We start from the raw sequence: 22,270 nt of genomic DNA on the forward strand, positions 1-22,270 counted from the left end.
CCTCGAAATAGGCAGTGATAGATGAGTTACATAGAAGCAGACAGCTATGCCTGCTCCCCAGCCTGGCTGAATCAGGAAGCTGTCTGCCAACTAAATACCTCTCCCATCCTCCTGCCCTCCCTTCGTTCCCTCACTCACACTCTCATTATAATTTCCTCCCTCTTTCCTCTTGCTCCCTCTCTTCCTCTGCTTTCGAATCAATCTTTTGTTGTTTTTTTTTTTTTTTTTTTCTGCCTACCAGACAACAGATCTTTAGTCATTATGAGATTGAGCTTTATACCACTGCTTAGTGAGCACTACGCGCATTTCAGGCACTAAAAAAAAAAAAAAAAAAAAAAAAAAAAAATCCTTCGATGAGGCGTGACTATATTGCATCGTTGAAATCTTTCCATGGTGTGTCTATATGGAGTCATGACAATAAATGCAACATTTTAAAAAGCTAAATTAATTCACAATGTTTGCAAATGTATTGATTTGTGTCATATTAAGAATTTGATTGAATGGCAGTGTTTTATTTCTCCTTGGAAATAAAAGAAAATATTTATGCTGATACTCAAAAACCCCCAAACAGATTATTTCCCATGACAGTCACACATCGGGTGTATTTGCTGAGTGACCATAAGTCCAAAGACGAAAGATGGCTAAAGCGCATTGTTGTTTTCATTCTTTCTCCTCCAGTTTTTCCTTGTAACTTATTTTTTTTTTTTGCCTGGGGATATGAGTTGTTTGGGTAAATGTACACGAACCTTTAAAATGACAGCATCTGCCCTAGAGGGCACACTCGAGCCATGTGACTTTGTCACTTGGCATGACTTTAGAAAGAGGATTAACTGAAGGAAAGGGGGGTAGACGAATGACTGGGATAGCAAAAAAAATAAATAAATAAAGAAATTGCTGTACCGAAGTGTCTTTAAGGAAACGTATTACGGAAGATTGACTATTCAATTGCTTGTATACAAATAATTCGATTTCTGGAGTGCCATCAAGTGCAAAATTTAACAACCGAGTAAATCTTTTGTTGCCCGCCTATTTCTGTCTTTGAGCTCGCCATTCTGCACTTGCACATAATAACCGGACTTGCCTACTGAGTTTCTCTGCTCGAGGGGAAGATCCAAAGCCACTTTCAAGTGATGACCAAAGTCTATCAAAACGGTATCCAAGAAGTGCTATTATGAAATTTTGAGAGGACGACCCTTTTTATTTGACCTTTTAAGTCAAACTAAAACACAACAGACACACACACAATGCTTTAGTTTTATCAGACAGGAAAAAAAATATTTTTCTATAACATGCATGCACAATACTACACTTGATTGGCAGTCATTCAATAAAACTGTAAAAAAAAAAAAAATGCTAATGGTTAAATTAGCTGTCAAAGACGAGCATCCATGAAGGAGTCTGGAGCTAATTAGTGCAAGTTAATGCTTTACAGTCTGTAAAATGTTAAGATGCGTTCCTAATTATCTTAGCATCACTTCCGAAGTAAGAGGAAAGGATTAAGATAATGACCCACACTGGCCGTCATCGTCACCCTCTTCACTTGAGCTGTCGTGCTCAGTAACTCTTCATTTGTGCCCAACTTCTTGAAGTGTGTAAATACAGCATATTTCATTTACATCAACATCGTTCAGCAATGTGCATGTGACGCATATATCGATATAAAATAAAGCGACTTCTTTCCCAGCACCACATTCGGCGATGATGTCTTTATGGATGTTTTATCAGCCAATAGCGGTCAAGTCTCACGTATTTTTTCAGGCGGATAAGCATGACGCAGTTGCAGGTTGAACTGCCTTGTAACTAATTAATAAACTTGTTCAGTGGTCTTGTCAGTTAATAATTTAATTAGCTCGGTGGACGAGACTTGGCTGTTGCTATTTCCGGGCCTAGTTGCGGTCGGTCTGTTTTCTGTCAGCGCAAATAGGAGCAGAATATCGTTGTAAATGCAAAATAATTCAGCAGCTGATGGCAACCCACCCAATAAATAAATAAATAAATCATGTTTATTATGAGTCTCCTACATGTGTGGTTTGAATTTAATCGATAGTATCGCCTTCTTGTCGTGGCTTTTCTGACCAATCAACACAGCGCCGGTCAGAGTGTTCCGTTATAATTATGAGAATTGGCTACTAATTCTCTGAATATGCTTTAAAGTAGGGCAGCACGATATTGGAAAGTCATGCGATATGCGAGCTATGTATTGAAGATTGCGATATTGATTTTACTGCGGTAGTTAACCTGAAGATTTGTGAGGGTAGCTTTATTTGGGACAACTTGATAAAAATAGAAATATGAATGCATAATGAGCCACAATGGATGTGAATTTGATTAAACTTTATAATACTCACAAAAGGAGGATTATTCACAAATCTGTCAATTAAAGAGCATTAGTTTAATTTGGGTTTGTCAAATATATTTCTGTGAGTGCACATCTATATTAATTAATCACCAAGTTAAATAGCTTAAAGCGTTTTCTGAGTTTACTACGACACAATTATATTGACATTAATTCATACATCATCTCCCAAAAATATTTGGGTCAGTGAGGCCAATTACTTTAGTTTGCCTGGAGAGGCAAAACTTTTGGGTTTGACACCAAATGCGATATGTTAAGATAATATTTCAACACTTATTTCTTTTTATTATTCAGCCGCAACGTTTCTGAGTTAGAAGTGGTGTCAACATGAAAATCAGAGCGCTGCCTATGGTTTAAAGCAATCATAAAAGTCAGGGAAGAAGGAAAATCCGTCCTAGATGTCGCAGAAACATTGTCCAAAGACGAAACAACAATTTGGGATGCCCTGTAAAAGAACAAGCTGAAAGGGGAGGAAAAAAAAAAAAAAAAAAAAAAAGCTAAAAGTGACTTCAAAGGGAAACATTGATTAGTAACACCAGTCCTGGAACTTTTCTGACATATCTCCTACATCTGAAGTCTTTTTTTTTTTTTTTTTAAATCACCACTTGACACTGACCAACACTGCTGTCATTGTGCTGTTAATAATCAATCTCAAATCAATTAGGCAATAATTGCTGAGGCAGCTGGTTAAATATTGATACACATCTAAAAGGCTCATTAGGCTTTTATTGACGGTACAGCGAGGCACACAGTGCCGGTGCAGCTGATGAGAGACGGCAAAGGGGGGCTCAGGTCATACACTCTCTTTAAGATAATCAAAGTAAATCCTCCAACATGTACTCCAGTGGATTTATTGGGCTAAACTGGGACTAGTTTTCAGGAACATGAGCAAAGTTTGTCGCAGTGAACCAAGCGACACGCCAATAAATTGAAATTGAACATTTTTCTCATTTCTAAAAGTTGCAGTCTGACTTGAAGCAAAGATTCAAAGACGAGATGAACGGCGACTTTGCTCTAATTATCATGATGGCCGAAGCGAGCTGTGTCAGTTAAATTGTGCTCGCAATTGGCACAACCTCTGGCTGCTTATAGCAGCTACTTTCTGACACCGCGAATCAGCCTGATAGATTGGATCCCGAGCCTCTCCTCAACTGATTGGCAGCTTAATGACAAGAGCGAGTAGGAGGGGCAGTAGTGCGGAGCTAAGATGCGGTAAAAGAAGACGACGAGACAGTTTAAGGTCCTCCGCTAATATAAGTTGATTTTAGCGCTTAAAATTGATGTCTGCAAGGTTTGTCCTCGATAAAGGCATCATCGGAAAAATATTCATCTATAATACTGTGTCGGAAGCGTTTCCCAAAATGGTCTCATTTATCACGATGAGACGACTAGTGGAGCCCAGTCTTCGCATAAAATGAATCTATCTCATGGAGTTAATGGAGCCTGTCCAGGCCACTTACGGTGCAACAAAGGTTGACAAATATTCAAGACATCCCCACAACTTCAGACAAAACACGTTAGTCTCCAAATGCTTTCGGTTCTCATCGTCAGGTAATAGCATTTTCTTTTCCTTTTTTTTTTTTTTTTTTTTGAGAAGGGCTTTTATCCTATGATTGTCTATAAATCATTTGTTTTTCCAATCTCAAGTTAAGCGAACATCTCGACTAGGATCAGAGATGGTTGATTGGAAGATAGCCCAGCAGGTGATTATTAGGTCGAGGACTCCTTGCATGCCAAATGGTCTCCAAGGCAGAGTCAAGTTTTGCTGTGCCTGAGCAAGGCTGCAGAGGAAGCAGATCGCACAGCACCGGCTGCATTATTAAAGCACGTTGCGGTCACGAGAGCTGACACAAGCTTTCTCTTTTGCTGTCACAGGTTGCGTCTTGCCATGCTGCTTTGCACAAGCAGGCAACCAGATAAAACCAATCTGGCTGTTTTTCATTTCAGACTTGAAATCATTCCCACGAGGCTTCCCACAAACCAAACTCATATTTAAAATAATATGGCAAAAATTTTTTTTAATGGTCTTTCATTCACCCTCAAAGTGGACTTGTGAGTACTCTCGTCTTTGTAAACGAGTAGGCCCTGCTGGGGTTATGCTACAAGGCTGACACAAATTTATCTTTTGTTCTATATTGAAACTTTGTGGAAAAGGGATTTACTCTAAAAGTCTCCCGGACTAAATATTTAAAGAGCAGGTTTCCGTGGAATACTAATTCATCATCTATTTATAGCACATTTTTTATCACTCCCTGGATAATATGTCATATGGCAATACATTTTCCTCAGACTCATATGAGAAGAATGCCGAATGAATAAAATATTCAATCCCCTGCTTCGTCGGAGGAAGTGTGTGTGGACAAATGTGTGTGTATGAGCTTTTGGGTGGTTGGTATCCAGTCACCATAAATAACCAGTGCATGGTGGCAAACCATAGTTGAGAGATTATAATTACATGCTTTATGACAGGTGTGGGCAAACTACGGCCCGGGGGCCACATGCGGCCCGTTAAATGTTTTAATCCGGCCCGCCGAACATGGAAAAAAAATTAAATGAATAAACCCTGTTCATGTTTTATTTTCTAAATAATGAGGTGTGTCAAAAATATATATTGTGTTGTGATGTTTTTGTTCACTTTCATTTAAAATTAAATGTATTTTTTTTTTCTCAGATGAGGTGAGGTAACCAAAACACTCCATCCATCTGCTCCTGATCATATAGCACCCTCTGTCAAATTTTAGAACCCATTTTGGACCGCCAATCAAAAAGTTTGCCCACCCTTTGCTCTATGACAATCTGACATGCAATCACATGTTCTGTCAAGTATGAAGTTCCAAAAGAAAAATACAGGTTATAAAATTCAGGTTTTTTTCAATAATATTTTTAGTCTTTCATCTTGCTTGAATCCTGGATGGGTATATCTATTTACCTTCCACTGATAGGGAGATGAGTTTGTCAAACTATATGGAAACATTGTGACTTAACTCAAGATTTCCCCAAAGACTTTCACTACCCGGTTACACTGATCTCCCACTTAATTGCTCCTTCCCGTTAAGAGGTGTATTCCAAAGTGCAGAAAGAGGCTTGGGTTTTGATTTGCTTTTAACAACCCCTCACACTGCCACTTTTTTTTTTTTAGACAAGGCTATATTAGACTTTAATTAATTCTGCACCTTGAAATACTCAAAGGTAATGGCGATTCTGGTATGCAATGCACAGCAGAGGTCTGCAGGGTGGCAATTAATAACACGGCCCGAGTTGAAAGTGGACGCCTGCCATGCGACACCTCGAGGGTTTCACTTTATGAAGAGGGACTCAAAACTCTGTTCAGTGTTTGCCTGTATTAGTAGTGGCTATTTGATGTTTACATTTGAACTTTTTTCGCGCTGTGTTTTTTTTTAGTTTGCCTATGTCAGTCTCGGTAGCTGATTCTCAGTATCGTAGAACCCGTCATTGTCATATCAATAGGAGATCATATAGCACATTATGTGGGCTCTACTTTCAGGCCCAGCACAAGTCTGGTGCAGCAAGCAGTCTAACGGCGGCATGTTCGACCCATTTCAAGTAAGCGAATGTTCTGCGCCGTTGTGGGTGTGGACAGAACCCACTTGATTCGTTTTCATGTGCCTTCTCTCACTCATTTTAAATGCGTGGTCGTCCTTGACAATTTGCTCAAATTCCCGCCCGAAATAGGGATGATTTTAAAACTGAGTTAGAACCAGAACGCTGCCTAAGGAGTGCGTTACCAGACGATCGCCAGTCCGCTGCGAAGTTGGCTGAGGCAGGAGGGAGCAATGCTTGAAGTGGAAGTCAGGCCGAGACTCCTTGACAAACAAAGCGAGGCCAACTAAAATAGAGAGGTTTGATCTCTGACTGACTGAGCAAACAGTCCACGAACTGGCAGTATTGGGGTGAGTCATGTCGTGAAGGCACACCAGAAGGACGGTGATGACAGACAGGATCAGCTCTTTATTCCTAGATCACATTGCCGAATTCCAGATGGAATACTCATTTGGAAATGGGCTCTCTGTTGTTCACATTTTAAACACAACAGAACATATTTTGAGTGGCGTATTGTTCCACCGAATGGCAAAGTAGCAGATTTATCATATCGGAATTACTGGAAAATTAACAAAGTAAAATGTATTGACTATGTCTGTATTCCATTTAAAAAGTCAAGCTCCAAAAACGTACATCATTCGCATGCCTACGTTCATACACTAACTCGGACACACACATTCTTTGTGGTTAATTTCTCCAGTTACAAAGATAGCGTTATTGATGTGATGGGTCACATTGCAATTTGGAGGCAATTAAAAGGTAATGAATGTACTCAAATGAAACCTATGCCCGCAGGGCAGTGAGATGATCCATTTGCCTGCGTGTGTGTGTGTGCGTGCTCGTGCTCGTGCGACTTCCAGATTGGATGAAATGTAACTGAAGTTGCTCTCCTTATATGCCGGCAACAACCACGTTGTGATTTCTGACTAATTGTATCTTTAAACTGCCAATAATGACGCGGCGAGCGTCTTCCTTTAAACAGGCAGCTATTTCTTGTTTCATTATTGTTTGTTTATTACGACTAATCGGTCGCTCAGTGATTTCAGTTGAAAATAAAAGTCTTTGATTTGTCGAAGCACGCCGTCGTCTAATCGTAGCGCCGAACAACCGCGCCGAAGACGGGCATTTTCTGTACGGCTCATTCATCTCTCCCCAAGGAGACGACGACTGCTAGTGCAAAGGAAGAACTTAGTGGCGTAGTCGTCATTTTCATGTTCATTAGATCTGTCTAACCTTCGAAACCTAACCAGGCATTACTTCCTTAACGGCTCTCCTAGGTGTTTTTAATTAGTGAGGATTCCTCGTTATGGGAGGCAGATGGCCCAATCCTCGATCTTTTGTTAAAGTCACACTAATTAGGATCCTCACTGAAGATGCGTCCAACCCGAATCTTTAATCAGTGAGACTGCTTAGCCAAGTAATAAGAAGCCTGATGTGTGTCCTTAACAGTGCTCACCTTGAAATTTAAAAATAGAACCAGTCGCTGGTTTCGGACAGGCCTTGCTATGTTTGTTCGCAGTAATTTACTTAATTGATTATAAGCCTTGTTCTGGAGAATTATTATTATTTTTTATTTTTTTTTTTAGTTAGAGACGATGCGGCTCCAAACAGATTCACGATCAGTGACTGTGTCGAGGTCGCCTGTTAAATAAACCAACAGTTGAGTCAGAAAAGGAAAGCAATCCGCGGGAGAATGCTTGATGCCGTCTGCGGGCCCGAAACGGAACATGAAACGTCACACATGTCATTCTTTTCTGGGCCAAACTTTGAAAGCGCGACTTTGCAAAAATATGTAAACGATCTCATCTCATCTGAGTCCAGAAAGCGCCTTCTAAACAAGCACAGATGGTAAGCATGGCCTGAAACAATTCTCATGTCGGCTTCCTCCACTTAAAAAGGTCTGAGGGACGATAATGTTGAGTTGTGGTTTTGGTAATAATCACGATATCGATGAGATTTACGGTGTAAGGGCTTATATTGGTGTGTCCTCTTTATACTTTTTGAGTTCTCTGATTATGTTCATTTGTTTCTAATGTCAGGTGTATGTGTTTTTTTTGCCAGCAAGAGTCGAGAGCAAATAAGTGGAACCCGGGCACGCTGATACTGAAATGTTGCTTGCTTTGGAAAAGTACACTATGTATAAATCAACAGACTTTCCTAGCGCGCAGTCAATAACGGTTCGATAAGTCCCCAGTGTGGTAATGGCGAGAGGTGTGCTTTAGAGAAACAATCATGACCGCGGTGTGAACGATGTCTCGATAATAAGAGTTTCCTTTCCTTTGGTTAGGTCACTGCTTTTTTTCGCTTTCCTTTCATACGGCATCGGTCACCTTTATGAAAGAGCTAAAATGGCGTCTATAATTATAGAGAATAAGGCAGCACTTAATTCAATTTTGCTTTGTAATATGAAGTTCATAAGACAGAATAGACTACCTGAGACATTTTCATGAAATCCGTTTCATGAAGTTCACTCCTTTTGTTGGCTTTCAAATGTCATACATGGAAATCAGAAACATGGTTCTATTCTCGCCAACCAATTAATCTTTAGGGTGAACTCTTTCCCTTTTATTTTGTTGACGGTTTTAGGTTGCGCAGAGAAATACTGGACAAGCGCTGACGTCGGCACGATTATGAACGGATATGTAATCATCAGGCGTCTGATATTTCATAATGTAGTGGTATGAGAGCAAAAACGATGTCGACGAGGCTACTTAGCAGCCAATGGCATTTTGAGGTTTTGCAAATTAGCCAGTGCTTAACTCAATCTCCTTAATTACAAGGCGAGATATTCTTATTTTATTATTTTACAGCAATCAGCGATGGAACCTTATGCTCGATTGGTGTCATTTGAACTGACCCTGACTCTGTAGCGGCACATGTCATCAATCCAATAAATGTCCATTTTGTTTTGTTATTATGAACTGATTTTCCCTCATAACTCATTCAATCCCATAAATTTTCACAATTCCAGCGTTTTTCTGGATTTTGACTGATTTTGCGAGGCCAACAGAATAATATGTTCTAACGCTATAAAAACACGGAGCTTGGGCGCAAAAAAAAAAAAAAAAAGGCTAAGACGTATAAATACGTCTTTGGGAGGCAGGGACTACATTTTTGAAAATGTATATGTATGTCTTATGGATTGAATCGTGCCATCTTAGCCTTCTACATCAAGAAGCTGTATGTGCGCCGTTTTAGTTTGAATCCCGTAATAATGAGAACATCGACAAGACAAGTGTGAGATCAAGCAACAACTGCGATACGATAACAGGATGCCAGCACGAGCACAATGTGCTTTGCCCGTAGTTCAGCCACAATAAATAGCCAGGCCTCCGACCACATTCATCATATCGATTTTTCTTTAATGATATGCGCTAGAAAGTAATTTCCTTGTCTCTGCCTTGTCAGCGGTGACTAATCAAATTTTCTCCAGTCAACCTATTCTATAGCTCAAGGAAATACTCGGCTATAGGCGTTGGTCATCCGAGTGCCACTGAAATTTCTGAACAGCGTGAAGAGCTGCAATCTTTCTCTGGATGCAGACCTTGAATACTAAATATGTGCTTTGTCTGTGCTTTCTTAGTCAACATTTTACAGTGAAAGAAATTGCATGACTGCAGATGATTATGATCAATACCTTTATCGATATTTCGAATTTTAAAATATCTAACCCATCACGTTATATTCAAGTTAAATGCTAATTGCATTGACTCATGACTGCTTGTCAGAGCAGGTCCGTTTATAAAATGCCATTCAAAGTAGTGTACCCACAAGCCAATCGATGTCAGCTGTCTTTCCCACAGAATGTTTCATTTGCTGTAAATACAGAATGAGAGCGTTATGGATTGGGGGCCGCCAGCAGGACGCCCGCATATGTTTTTTTTTTTGTTTTTTTTCCCTTCTCTGGGTGGTGACACTCTGGTAAGGCATTGATCATTGCTTGGTGTCCAGTTTCATGGAGGCTGTCCAACGCTATGACTAAGGTCTACCGGGGCCAAAATGTTTGGAGTAAACTCGTGACCGCTGAGGTTGGTCGAAGACCATGTTATTGATAAAAGCGCGGAAACAGTCAGTAACAAACTGGAAGTTGTCATTTTTCAATAATTGTTGCGTCTGAGCACATTTTGTCGGTACAGAGAGGTACCATGCCATGGAACACTTTCGCTGCTTTTTTGTGGGGGTTGGCATTGAACAGGTGGTATTCATACCTGGTCAAATTTCTACCTGCAAGTTGAGATTTGACTGGACTGAAGTAGGGCTGGGCAATTAATTGAAATTTATTTATGATTACGATTATTCTACGACTCAATGATAACAAAATGGGCATAATCGTAAAAAAATATTTTTTTAAATAAATATATATATATATAATCATAAATCATACTCAAATGTATACATAATATTTCATGATCAAATAAATTAGATTTGTTTGAATATTGTTTCCATTTAGAAATGTTATTGTTTTGTACCCCCCAAAAAATTAGCGTTTGAATAATCGTGAGTTTAATTATTATTTTAATAATCGTGATGAAGAATTTCATAATCAAGCAGCCGTAGACTGAAGACACAGATACTGTATGTAAAGGTAATTTTGCTGTTCTAGCCATATGGGGAGTATTTTAATTTTGATTCCATTTCTTTCTCCAAATTTGTGACACTGTTTGCAATTCATAAGCCCTCCGCTAACCTAAAATCCAGCTTTGTATTTCTGCAGTAATTCTGACATTTCTCTGCCAATAGCATCACACTTCAACCCGTACTGGGCTCCCTGCGGAGCAAAGGGAAGGAGGAGGTAGCAGAGTGTGTTTTTCCAAACAGCCCGCTATTCCCACCCACCTCTGCACGCTGGTTAACACTCGGATTTCTCTTTGTAGCTCTGGCTTTGGTGAATTTTCCTAAAATACACATTCATCATCGCCAAGGGCATAAACAATTATCAATCAGCTTTAACCCAGTATTCCTCACAGGAGATTACGCAAGCAGCTTGCAGCGCATGCTCTGCTATTTTCAGTGAGTGAGGTTCAAACTAGCCAATCATGATGCACGGAGTTTCTCACAGGCGGGTCATAAATTTGCTGTAACATCGAACGTCCAAGTGTCAACATGCCGAAGTAACAAGTTTAACTTTGTCGATGTCTTGTAGCCATCATTAAACTTTGGTGACTTGAAAGTCGATATTAACAACATTCACTTGTGTTTAAATGTGTACAGTTTTGCAAATTGAGCAATCGGGTAATGACAAAAATGGGAGAGGATACACACGATTAGGCGATGCATTGTCTAAATGCATGGCTTCTAAACAATGAAGTGACCACAGGCGAAGAAAGAACTAACACACTAAAAGGCATTTGATTAGCATGCATATTGTTTTGTTGCTTTTCGCCGTATTGCCTCATCAATAATTCAAGGTGGATTCAACTGGCAATTACAATGACGACGACATCAAAATGTAAAACAGAGGGTCTCCGAGTTCTCTTCTTGAATAAGAGTTGTTTGCAAAACTACACACAGGGCTGACTTTTAATTAGTAGCTTTGTAGACCAGCCAGGAAGAGCAGATTATCTACTTGCTCTTTTGGGGTCTTCAAAGTCATGGAAAATAGAGAACTGCAGACATAGCTTGTGAATAATATGGAATTGATTGTTGTTAACGGGGCTTAATTGGCAAATTGCTTTCAACCAGTTTGGACGGTGACGGTCCATTTATTAAAATGAGAAAATACCATATATACAATATAAAAAAAAATGTCAAATTACAAGACATTATTGTTGAACATTCCAGTTAAAAAAATTAAAAGTAGGTTTTGCACAAATATTTTTATTTTCCTACTTTCTTGTTTCTTCCTCGACTACAAACTAAACAGGGAAACGCAAAGCATGTATTTTTAAAACCCGCTCATCATTATTTTTAGATAATGTATGAATTAATAGTAATATTATAGTGTACAAGATTTGATTATGCAACTAATTTTGTCCCTAACCCAGACAAGTTGTTCAGCAATATGATACGGCATGACTCCTTCTTGTGACGGACTCCAATATTTCCTTCCAAATCAGCCAGCACAATTTGTCTCAAATTATTACATCATTCATTTTATGTGTTGCAAAAACGTTCACCTTTGCCAGTGTTTGCAAAATGACACAATGTCAGTCAAGACTACAAAAAAACCAAAAAAAACTCTTGCCTCAAAACAGCCACCTCAACTTTGGGTTTCTTTTAAGTAGAATGTCTTGTCTGACCTATTCGAGGAAGGAATGTCCTTGTCACAACAAGATTTCATGGACCACTTGGCTTAGTTGAGCTTTTGCACAAGGAGAAAAGTCTATTCTTAAGATTATTGACAAACAACACAAAGAGGAAAAGCGGACCTTGTGTGCTTTTAAAATCGAATCCTTCACAACAAATAAAGTACAAATGAACTGTTTGAACACAAGCCAACATTTAAAGACAAAATACCATTTTTACAACTCCTAATTAAATCGAAACGCTTTCGATATATACGCAAAACACTTCATGCAGAAAAGCTAACATTTAGCTTTTTTTCCAACCCTCATCTAATTCAGTGACAAAACAGAAAACGAAGTGCGGTGCTATCGATTGTCTTGTAATTTATGGGCGTCTTATCTGCAAATGTCACCGCTCTTGGTGCCTACAGAATATGTTATCAGTTAATGAAGACATGCTCTAGCATGGTTCAGTGTGCAAGGCCTGACAGTCATTCTATGTGATCACAGGCGCTAATACCTCCTTTAATCAACACAGCTTGGCCCAAGGTATTGTGAGGGCGTTCGTCTCACCTCGCCAGGAACACATGCTGGCAGCTGCTTTGCATATCAGGCCTGGCGGATCAATATGTTATTAGAGAACAACCTGTTGGAGGCATGTCAATTAATTCTGGGGCTGTCAGCTGCCTCACTTTCTCTGTTAAGCAGCGCTCAAAGAGTGTGGGAGGCGTCATTTTCACTCGCGAAGAATTTGTCGCCTCGGTTATCACGAGCGCTCCACTAAAAACTGTGCAGTGGGTTGTATTGTTCACGTATAAAAAAACTAGCGTCATTATTTTGATACAACTGTTCTCGAACAAGGTGCTGAATGGCAAAATTAACAACAGGTTTTTGATTCATAAATGGCACCAAACATTCCCTGGGTAAATTAGAATTGGTTAATTAAAAAAAAAAAAAAAAAGAATGCGCATTTATGTACTTCCGGGTCATCTTCTACGGAGCCCCTTAGGGGATATCGAAGAAAAAAAAAAACTTTGCATTCCCTTGCAATCTTTTTCTTCCATGTCCCCTAAGGGGCTCCGTACACCCAAGACCTAGTTTGAGAATAATCTGATCACATAAACATGTTTTTTCATAATGTACTGTACATATGGAATCAAAGTGAAAATCTCCAACACTTGTTGTTAGAAATGTATTTAATGAAAGAAATGAAACCATATACTCCATACAGCTATTATTAGAGCTGGACTCAAATTTTTGTCGTGGCAAAAAGAATGTTTCTTAAGCAGAGAATTATTTATTTATTTATTTATTTATTTTTTCATAATCAGCCAGACAGTCTATTCAGGCCTCTCGCCCCACATCAGTTGGAATCAGCTGGAGCTAACCCGCAACTCTAACAGGGAGCACTACACTGTATTTAAAAAAAAAAATAAAAAAAAAATGGTTAGCTGTATGAATTAATGCTATAATTAATATAACACATTTAATGTTTGGTTCACATTTGGATAAATTGTGGCCATGGACGTCCATGCACACGTTTTTATTTAATGTATTTTTCCACCGCAAGACCTCTGTCCATTAAACTGTGCATTTCGTATTGGCGCACTGCAAATGTTTTCACCATTGGAAATGAGCTGGCTCCACATTTCATTGTGGTAGGCAGCCCCAGTCTTGATTTTCTGAAAATAGCTTGATCATTGCGCAGGGAGGAGAGCTTGAATGGCGAGCGGCGATCCATATGCTACACTTAACAACCAATGAAGTTGTGATTCAGAGATCTGGAGTGAAAAGAGCTGACGGTGCTCGTCCGCAACCCACGCCCACACATTTTCTCAGAACAGCCGAGGCACGCAATAATCGAGCGATAATTATTGCCTGTAAAGCATGTCATGTAACGGTTAGATCAAAAATATTCAAATTCAATCAATTATGACAATAACAATAGATACAATATACTCATGACTTTCATCATGTGTTTTTCTTTCAGTGCTTCTTAGATAAAGATTCAGTATAACACTAATTGTCTTTACCGTTAAAAAAAAACCCAAACAGATTTTTGGTCAGCTTTTGATAAATATATTTTGTGATCCCCATTATTTATAATGGGCTCCTTGGAAAGCCGGCTTGTTTACGCAGCAAATGATCTGACCAGAAACTTCCGTTAATGGAGAATATAGAGCTTTTCCAACCTTTCTCACTCGACATGAACAGTCAACGACTTCAGCACAATTTACCGTACTTTGGAATATAACCAAAGCAAAAATTGAAAAATGCGCTGTTGATGTTAGTCACAATGACTGGATTAAAAATCAGCTGTTGTTGATTATATTATTATTATTATTATATATTTATTATTATTATTATTTGTCACCAACTTGAAGTAATAATAAAAAAATATTTAATTAAAAAAATAATAATAATAAAAAAAAAAAAAGTAAATGTAAGGGATGTACTCAATGCTGCTTCATTAAAATATATGCAATTATACACAGCATGATGAAGCACACGCTGAGAAGAAATGTGAGCACTTTCACATAGTCATAGAATATAATAAATAAATACCAAGGACTTCATTCCACATTCCGCTTTTGATTTATTTTTCTGGAGAATTTTACTGAGAAAGCAAAAAGCCTTCACAGTGTATTTTCTAACCACCTGACATAAACAAATGTGGAAAATATCTATACATTTTCTATTCTAATTCTCATGTACAATGATAATAATAATAATAATAATAATAATAATAATAAGTAATAATAATAATAGAAATAATAATAATAATTATTATAATAATTATAGAAATAATAATAATAGCAGTAGTACAATTTAACTAAAATGCACTTTTTATTTGGAAATAATTGCAATAGGCAGCGTAAGTAAAGAAATCTTAAATTCTTGTTGATGTTTTTGTTGTTAAAGACTTGATAGTGATACTCTATTACAAAAAGGCTTGGATTATTATGACTATTTTTTTTAGAAGCAGTTGAGATCAAAATGCACAGTATGCTTCTAGAATGGTCTCCTTAGATGTCACTTTCCATTCAGTGAAATGTTGAATAATGCAATAGTACTGCAATTTTAGTGTTGCTTTTCTTCAGGCTTGTCGCACACTGAGCGACGTGACAATTTAACTGTCGGGCTGTGGCTCTGGCTTCTGTATCTATTTTTAATGAGTGGCTGACCATCGGCAATTAGTTTAGCTACAATTGGAAATTTGAAACATGCCAGTTGGATCACATGACCCTTTCATAACTAGAATTACATGTCCGTGTGTCGAGAGAGATCCGGCAGGTCGCCGCCAAGACGTACCAAGCTTGCAGTAGCGACTTAGTACGTACGCCAGCTGTGTGGTTGGAAGAAGCTGACTTTAATTTTTTCCAGATAGTCCGGTTTTAAACTAAACATGGAATTTAGTCCTGAATTTTGAGAATGGAAAAAGACATTGCCATGAGGGAAGTCATATTGTCTCTTAGCTTTCCAAATGGTGTCACCGGGAAGCTTTCTGTCAGTCAGCAGTCCACCAGTCCGGAAGCCAGAGATGAGAGCTGTTCAGACGAAATGGCCTCAGGCGCAGGCCTCCATGAATAGTCAACGCAACAACTCGGGTTGCTTCAAGGGAGCTTGAAAATCTCTCGACCAACTTGATGTCCCTCTATAGGCTCCAAGCATAAAGACTCTTTAAACCCAATATGAAAGGGTCGGACCACAAATGCCTCTGGGTTTAAGGTTGGGGGGAAAAAAAAGAGTCACTGTTAAATCTTAGCTGTTCTTCGGATGGGAAATGTGGCATAACATAAGATTGTGTCGGATGGGATGCCTTTTGTTTGGAATTTTGTGTCCCCGGGAATTTAATTTGAACAAACTGGTTTTAAGGCAGTCTATAAATTGTGGTAAAACCTCAGCAAGCATCCAAATCCAAACTTCCTAATGGAAAAAAAACTGTGGGATTCATAATTCAACTTAGAACAACACGCTTGAAATTAAAAATGCTTAATTTTCGGTAATTTCCGATATTCTTTGGGAGTGACGTCATTTTAAGAAGGCCGAGTCGCCAGTAAGCCGTTCTACTGCATTGTTGATTGTCCGCTTTACTGCTCATTGCCGTCATGATTGTGTTTATCTGCGAAATGCCTCAGCGCTATGTGACGTTGCGTTGTTTACATTCAGGCCAGCAAGTGTTTGAGTGGTCAAAAGATAAGAATAGCGAATGAATGTCATGCCGGAGAGGAATATCATACGGATATCTTCACAATTCCCGAATTTGTCGCCTACCAGGATCTCACTACAAAGAAACAAATACTTTGTCAAATATATAAAATAGAATTTTTTTCATGCTTTATTTGTTGTATTCTTTTACCGTATTTTTGGGACTATAAGGCAGACATAAAATCTTTTCATTTTCTCAAAATGTAAAATTACGCCTTATAATCGGGTGTGTCTTATGCGTGCATGTCCAATTGCAGTTGAATAACGTTTGACTCATTTGTTGTGCTGTTGATTTTTTTCCCCTTAGTGTGCCTTATAGGTCATAAAATACGGTAATTACTTTGATTTCATTTGTCATTTCTTGAAATGACTCCACACAAGGTCTTAAATCCTTCAGGGGTGGCTTGGCAACACTTCCGAAATGTGTCAGCATTGCCCATGACAATAATTTACGACAATAAAGAGCAATCATCCGGATCATTCATTTAAACAATCGTGATGTATTTCCTCACTAATTTGTTAGCACACCACTGTCTCAGAAAATAGTCAAGCAGCCGTTTACAGGAAATATAATTAGCGGCACGAGCTAATCTTGAAAAGAAACTGTCATGGGTAAATAAATACACAGTACACCCAGATGTTTATAAGATGTGTAGGAGATGTAAAGGATTTTTTTTCTTCTCTTAACAATCCCATTTCTTAAGAAACACTACACCCCCCAGCAGCACTTCCAATTACTGTCTCCTAGTTCTCGCTGCATTGCATGCTGTGGTGTGAGGATCACTATTATTGTGGGTGCTCTTAATGCGAGGTTCAACTGATCCGTGCTATTCTCTTATACGTACTTAGCCAACGGATGCTAATAGCAAGGTTCTTACAGTGAACGGTTACATACAACTACTACTTTCTTTTTTAACACGGCCTCCCCGTTAACCGCATCTTTGCTTCCCCCACCCCCCTCTCAAGAGTCATTGTGAAAATTATAGCATTTATATTTTCCTTTGCATAAATTAAAATACTCAAATACCGTATGCCCTTTTGGATCTGAACATGCTCATTGTGACAGGAACACATAGCTAGGCAAATCCCCTGTAGCTCCACGGCGGGATATTCGGAGTGTTGATGGCGCTATCGATCATGCACACATTAAAATGATGTCGGCGGCGGTGAACGCCAATGGCGTAGCGGTCCATTCATCAGGAAATCAATTCATCCTTTCAATAGGCGGCCGTGGATTTGACAATGGATGATGCGTTTGTAGGTGGAGCTTAACTTGGAGCCAACAGACACGTGGCGCCATTTTAACTCGGTGCTGTCTTATGCGAACGTGGAATCTTCGCCAGGGATTGCTCGTCCCCACAATTCATTGCAGGTTGAGAGCATGAAGGGGTCAGGAGTCATGAACAGTTGATGAGTAATTTCAACGTCGGCTTTCCTCCCCTTGTGTCCAAGAGGCAGTCAATTCCGTGGTGAAATCCCCTTGTTAAAGGGGAAGTCAACCCAAAATAATTATTTGTAATAATTTGTTCTATGTGCCTTCACGAGTCTCAACATCGCATTCTAATTAATATTACATTTGTGGAATATGAGTTAACAGCAAAATCTACCTGGTTTTTTTTGGGCATTTTAGGGGGCGGCCATTTTGTCACTTTCTGTCTGCCTAAAAAAAAAAAAAAAATAGGAAAAAGTTGGCTTAGTCAGTGTGATAGCAACAATCACTCTCTCTGATTATTCCTCTTAAAACATTTTGAAAGTGTTGAATCAGCATAAGTTCAGCATACCGCCGTTTGTTTGAAATGCTGATTGAATTCTAATTGATCATGTGACTGGCAACCCGTAATGTCTGGAAGTAGAACCAAGGCTCCTAATGTGGGTCACTAGATGAGAAACATCTCAGACGGAAAACCCAAATTAACTTTGCCCACCTGAATGACACATAGAGAAAATTACAAAGTCACATCCCGAGGCCCAATTGGTTTCAGGCTATTCAATAGCAGCTTTGTAGATGTCAAATAATTACTAAAAAGGACTTGACTGTTCTATTTTGAAAACATCCCGTTTCCCATCAAACATGACATGAATGGCAGTAAAACCCGCCATTCATGTGTCGACTAGAAAGCAATTTGAAGAGGTTACATCTTTTGTAAATGTATCTTTTACTGGAGGCGCTAGATTGGAACATGCCTTTTAACAGATTTCCCTCCCCTTTCCGATAAGTGAATTGAATTGCAAAGTCTTGGATATAATTTGACTTTAGACATAACCAATTTATCTCCCGCTGCCGTGCAATACGGCCCTGTAATGAAAACCCAGATGGGCAGTCAGGATTGGCAGAGAGTGACACATGCTTCCGTTGGTTCAAATTAGAAATGCCAAAAGAAAGGGAGAAAGTGTCAAATGGCAATTGTGGCACACGGTTTACGTGTCTAATACTCAGGAGAGAGGTTTCAATCTCGAAAAAAGTTATGTTTTGTTACCCACCAGAGCGTTCCGTATTTACTTGTTTAAATTTGACTTTCTTGCTGAATCGCTTTTTTTTTTCGACTGAATCTTGCACGTCACTCGTGAATGCTGTCAACTATTGTGAGCGATTTGATGTTGAATTGTTTTCCCCGGAGTATTTTAATGACTGATAAATCCGTAGTTACTTTTCAATCCATACCCATATTTATATATTTTTTCTGTCTCTGTTGCAGAAAACACAAAAGTCATAATAAATGTATTTTGGTGTCACACAAATAAATCTCCTTATATGGAATGTAATAAACGACATACTGTAACATAAATTCTATAGCAAGCAGTGAAATGTAACACTGGTGAAAAACCATTCCTAACAGAAAATTTACCAAAATCTATATCACAAAAAAAAAATGTATATACTTTTGCAATGTTCCTTTCTTTACATGTATTGTAGTTATACCTGCAAAGCACCCTGCAAAAACTTTTACTTTTCCTGTAACAGCCCCCCCCCACCCCCACAACCAAAAAAAAAAAAAATTACTTGATTACACCAAATCACTGAACGTTCTGATGTTGGTGTCCTGGTGAGAGCAGCTGCTCGCCTGTCATATTAATCTATGATAGTTATGTAAATGTGCACTCTTTTGAAAGGTTTTCCTGACAGGAAAACGCTATTTCAGCTGCCAATCATTGTTTACATAATTACCCCATCAAACGTTTCACTGACGTTCTGATGAATGACACCTGCATCATCATCATCCAATGATGCACTTGGAAAAGTTGTTTTGTACTTCAGAGGAAACAGTCTAAATTTAGATTTGTGTCCTGACGAATCCATTCATGTCAATTATTGGTTGTGACAGATGCTAACACAAACAAATCAGTTCTTCACTTGTAAATGACATGTACTCTTGGGGAGTCATGTCCACGTCAGAAAGCTTTAGGACCAAACCTCATTTTAAATGATATCACAGAGAATTAGCCGATGAGTTCCCAGAGGGAAAATAGACCTCTCTGTGTCTTTAGCGAAAGGACACAAAGCAAGAACATGACAATGTTCTGGTCAGACCAAAGTGACGTGCACCACATATGTAATTTGATGTAATTGATGGATAACTTGTGAAATCAGGAGCCAGAAAAAAAGTTCAACTATTTCTCTGATTATTTTATAAGGAACATATATATATATATATATATATATATATATATATATATATATAATAAAAACAATGCTTGCACTATTAAAATTTAAAACAGAGAGCAATTTGGCCACATAAAATAAAGTGGTGGGCCAAATGTGTCCCTCGGGCCTTAGGTTTGACACCAGTGTTCTAAGAATGGGGGGGGGAAAGGTCTTGACTCTATTTATAGACATTCCATACACTTTTGCAGTTGTTTCATCAAAATCTAAACTTTTTTTTTTTTTATTTAGCTTCACAATAAATTGATCTGTTATTTAATTATTTTTGAATATAAAATCATAATTATACTATTTTTTGGTTTTCCCTTCTTTTCCCGTACCACTATCATATTGTGCGGAAGAAATCTCAGGCAGCCGTGTCCTCTCGTAAGCAATCTATGACACAATCGGCAGTTTGTACCAATCGATAAATCAACGACGACGTCCAACAACGACAGACTTTTCAAATTTTTCGGAGTTCGCTTTTACGTTTCTTCAGACCACCAAGTAATCTCGCCCGGATCCAATCAGAGCGTTTCCTGCTCCCCTAGCATGAGCTTAACATTGTGTTGATTCATTGTGTGTTTGTCAGCTCTTTTTTTTTTTTTTTTTTTTACACAAGGCTCCAAGGCTGCCGCAGCCATCCATTTCTTGAAGATGCTGTGCGTCGCCTTGGCTGATGGATTTGATGGACTGTTTTAAGCCTTTGACTGTCATGCACTATATAAAGCTCCAGACGGCACATACGCCATCCCTGCCGATCTCTGGATAGCATTCGCTTAAACTGCAATTTAAGTCTGGCTAACTATACATTATGAGGGGAAATCAGTTCATAATAACAAAACAAAATGGACATTTATTGGATTGATGACATGTGCCGCTACAGAGTCAGGGTCAGTTCAAATGACACCAATCGAGCATAAGGTTCCATCGCTGATTGCTTTAAAATGGTTGGTTTATTTTCTTTTTCACCCGGTGACCTTCTTATACCACCTGGTGTCAGTCTCGTGCACTGAGATTAAGTAGACAGATGCACGTCTAGTCGAGAAGACATGAAGGTATTGGGGACACAGAATCAGATTGCGATGGCAGTCAATAGTGTGGCAGAGTAAAAATTTGTCGTGTGAAATTAAAATGATTCCAAAACATAATCTGAGATGATAATAGCAAGTGCTTTGAGAGCAGTCGCGTTGTTCACTGCAAGAGATTTTTCTGAACAATATATGTTCATCATTTTGGGCCGATTAATGAGGAAACATTGGCATTAATATTCATTTGAAGACAATTTATAATTTCCCACTACTTCTATGACACGATAATTACTCAGGATTTTTAACGAATCACCTTGAGCTGAACTCGTAAAAATAAATGCATAAAATCATTGCCAACTAAGTGTCTAAGTTGAAAAGATCTCTGCCAAAATTGTGGACAAGAGACCATGCAAATTTCTCCACGTCCACAAACAGTTTTCTTTAAAGCCTTGATACATATTTTAATACAATCACAGGCTTGCCGCCACGGATAAATCTGTTTGTATAAGTCTGATAAAGTATCTGGCCCAGCTGTCAACCTATTTCCATGACAGTTGTGTGGAACTCTAGGCAAGCATTATACTATCCAAATCAATCATATCTGACATGCTTTCACTCAAAATGAAGCATAGTCCTTGAATGGCTTTAGTAATGTCATTGGCGGGGGTGGGGGGGGGGGGGTCACGGTTTTAGAGGTTGCATGTTTAGCCAGAAGTGCAATCCAGCTTTTAGGAAAGGTTGTACGATATACCTGTGGTGGATTTTGCCTGAAATGTGGTGAGTGATGAATTTTCAGGAAACCTATAACCTCAAAACTGAATTTGTTAATTTAAAACATCTCTCACAGTGTCAATAATTTTCTTTTATCTTTTTTTTTTTAAAAGCATAAAAATGGCTTTCACATGGACCATAAAAAAAAAAAAAAATAAATAAATAAAAGGGGACAAAGTGAGACTGTTAACCTACAGCACATAGTGCCCCTAGTGTTCAGATTGAGAATTACAGTCAGGTAAACTCAAAGTGACAAACTTGTGTTCCTAAAATGCACCCACTGAAACAGTTCATTTCACATAATGTTTATTGGTTAAATAATAGGAATAAATTGTCCTTGAAACACTTTGTCACAGCATTTATAATATAGAAAGTGTTTTACAAATCAATGGAGATACAAGGTCAAGAAAAGATAATTTTTTAATTTTAAGATAAATATTTCATTATACGTTGTTATCAAGGATGTACCAATATCAGA

The 22,270-nt window shown here is 38.5% G+C and overlaps 1 protein-coding gene across 13 annotated transcripts in view; it reads left to right on the forward strand.

Moving 5' to 3' along the window:
- Positions 1 to 22,270, forward strand: part of ntng1a (netrin g1a) — a 129,826-nt gene that overhangs the window by 6,378 nt on the left and 101,178 nt on the right. The window lies entirely within an intron of this gene.

Source organism: Idiotropiscis lumnitzeri, chromosome 19 (assembly GCF_059441095.1).
Source record: "Idiotropiscis lumnitzeri isolate Australia: NSW breed Sydney's pygmy pipehorse chromosome 19, RoL_Ilum_1.0, whole genome shotgun sequence".
In the NCBI taxonomy this organism is placed as follows: domain Eukaryota; kingdom Metazoa; phylum Chordata; class Actinopteri; order Syngnathiformes; family Syngnathidae; genus Idiotropiscis; species Idiotropiscis lumnitzeri.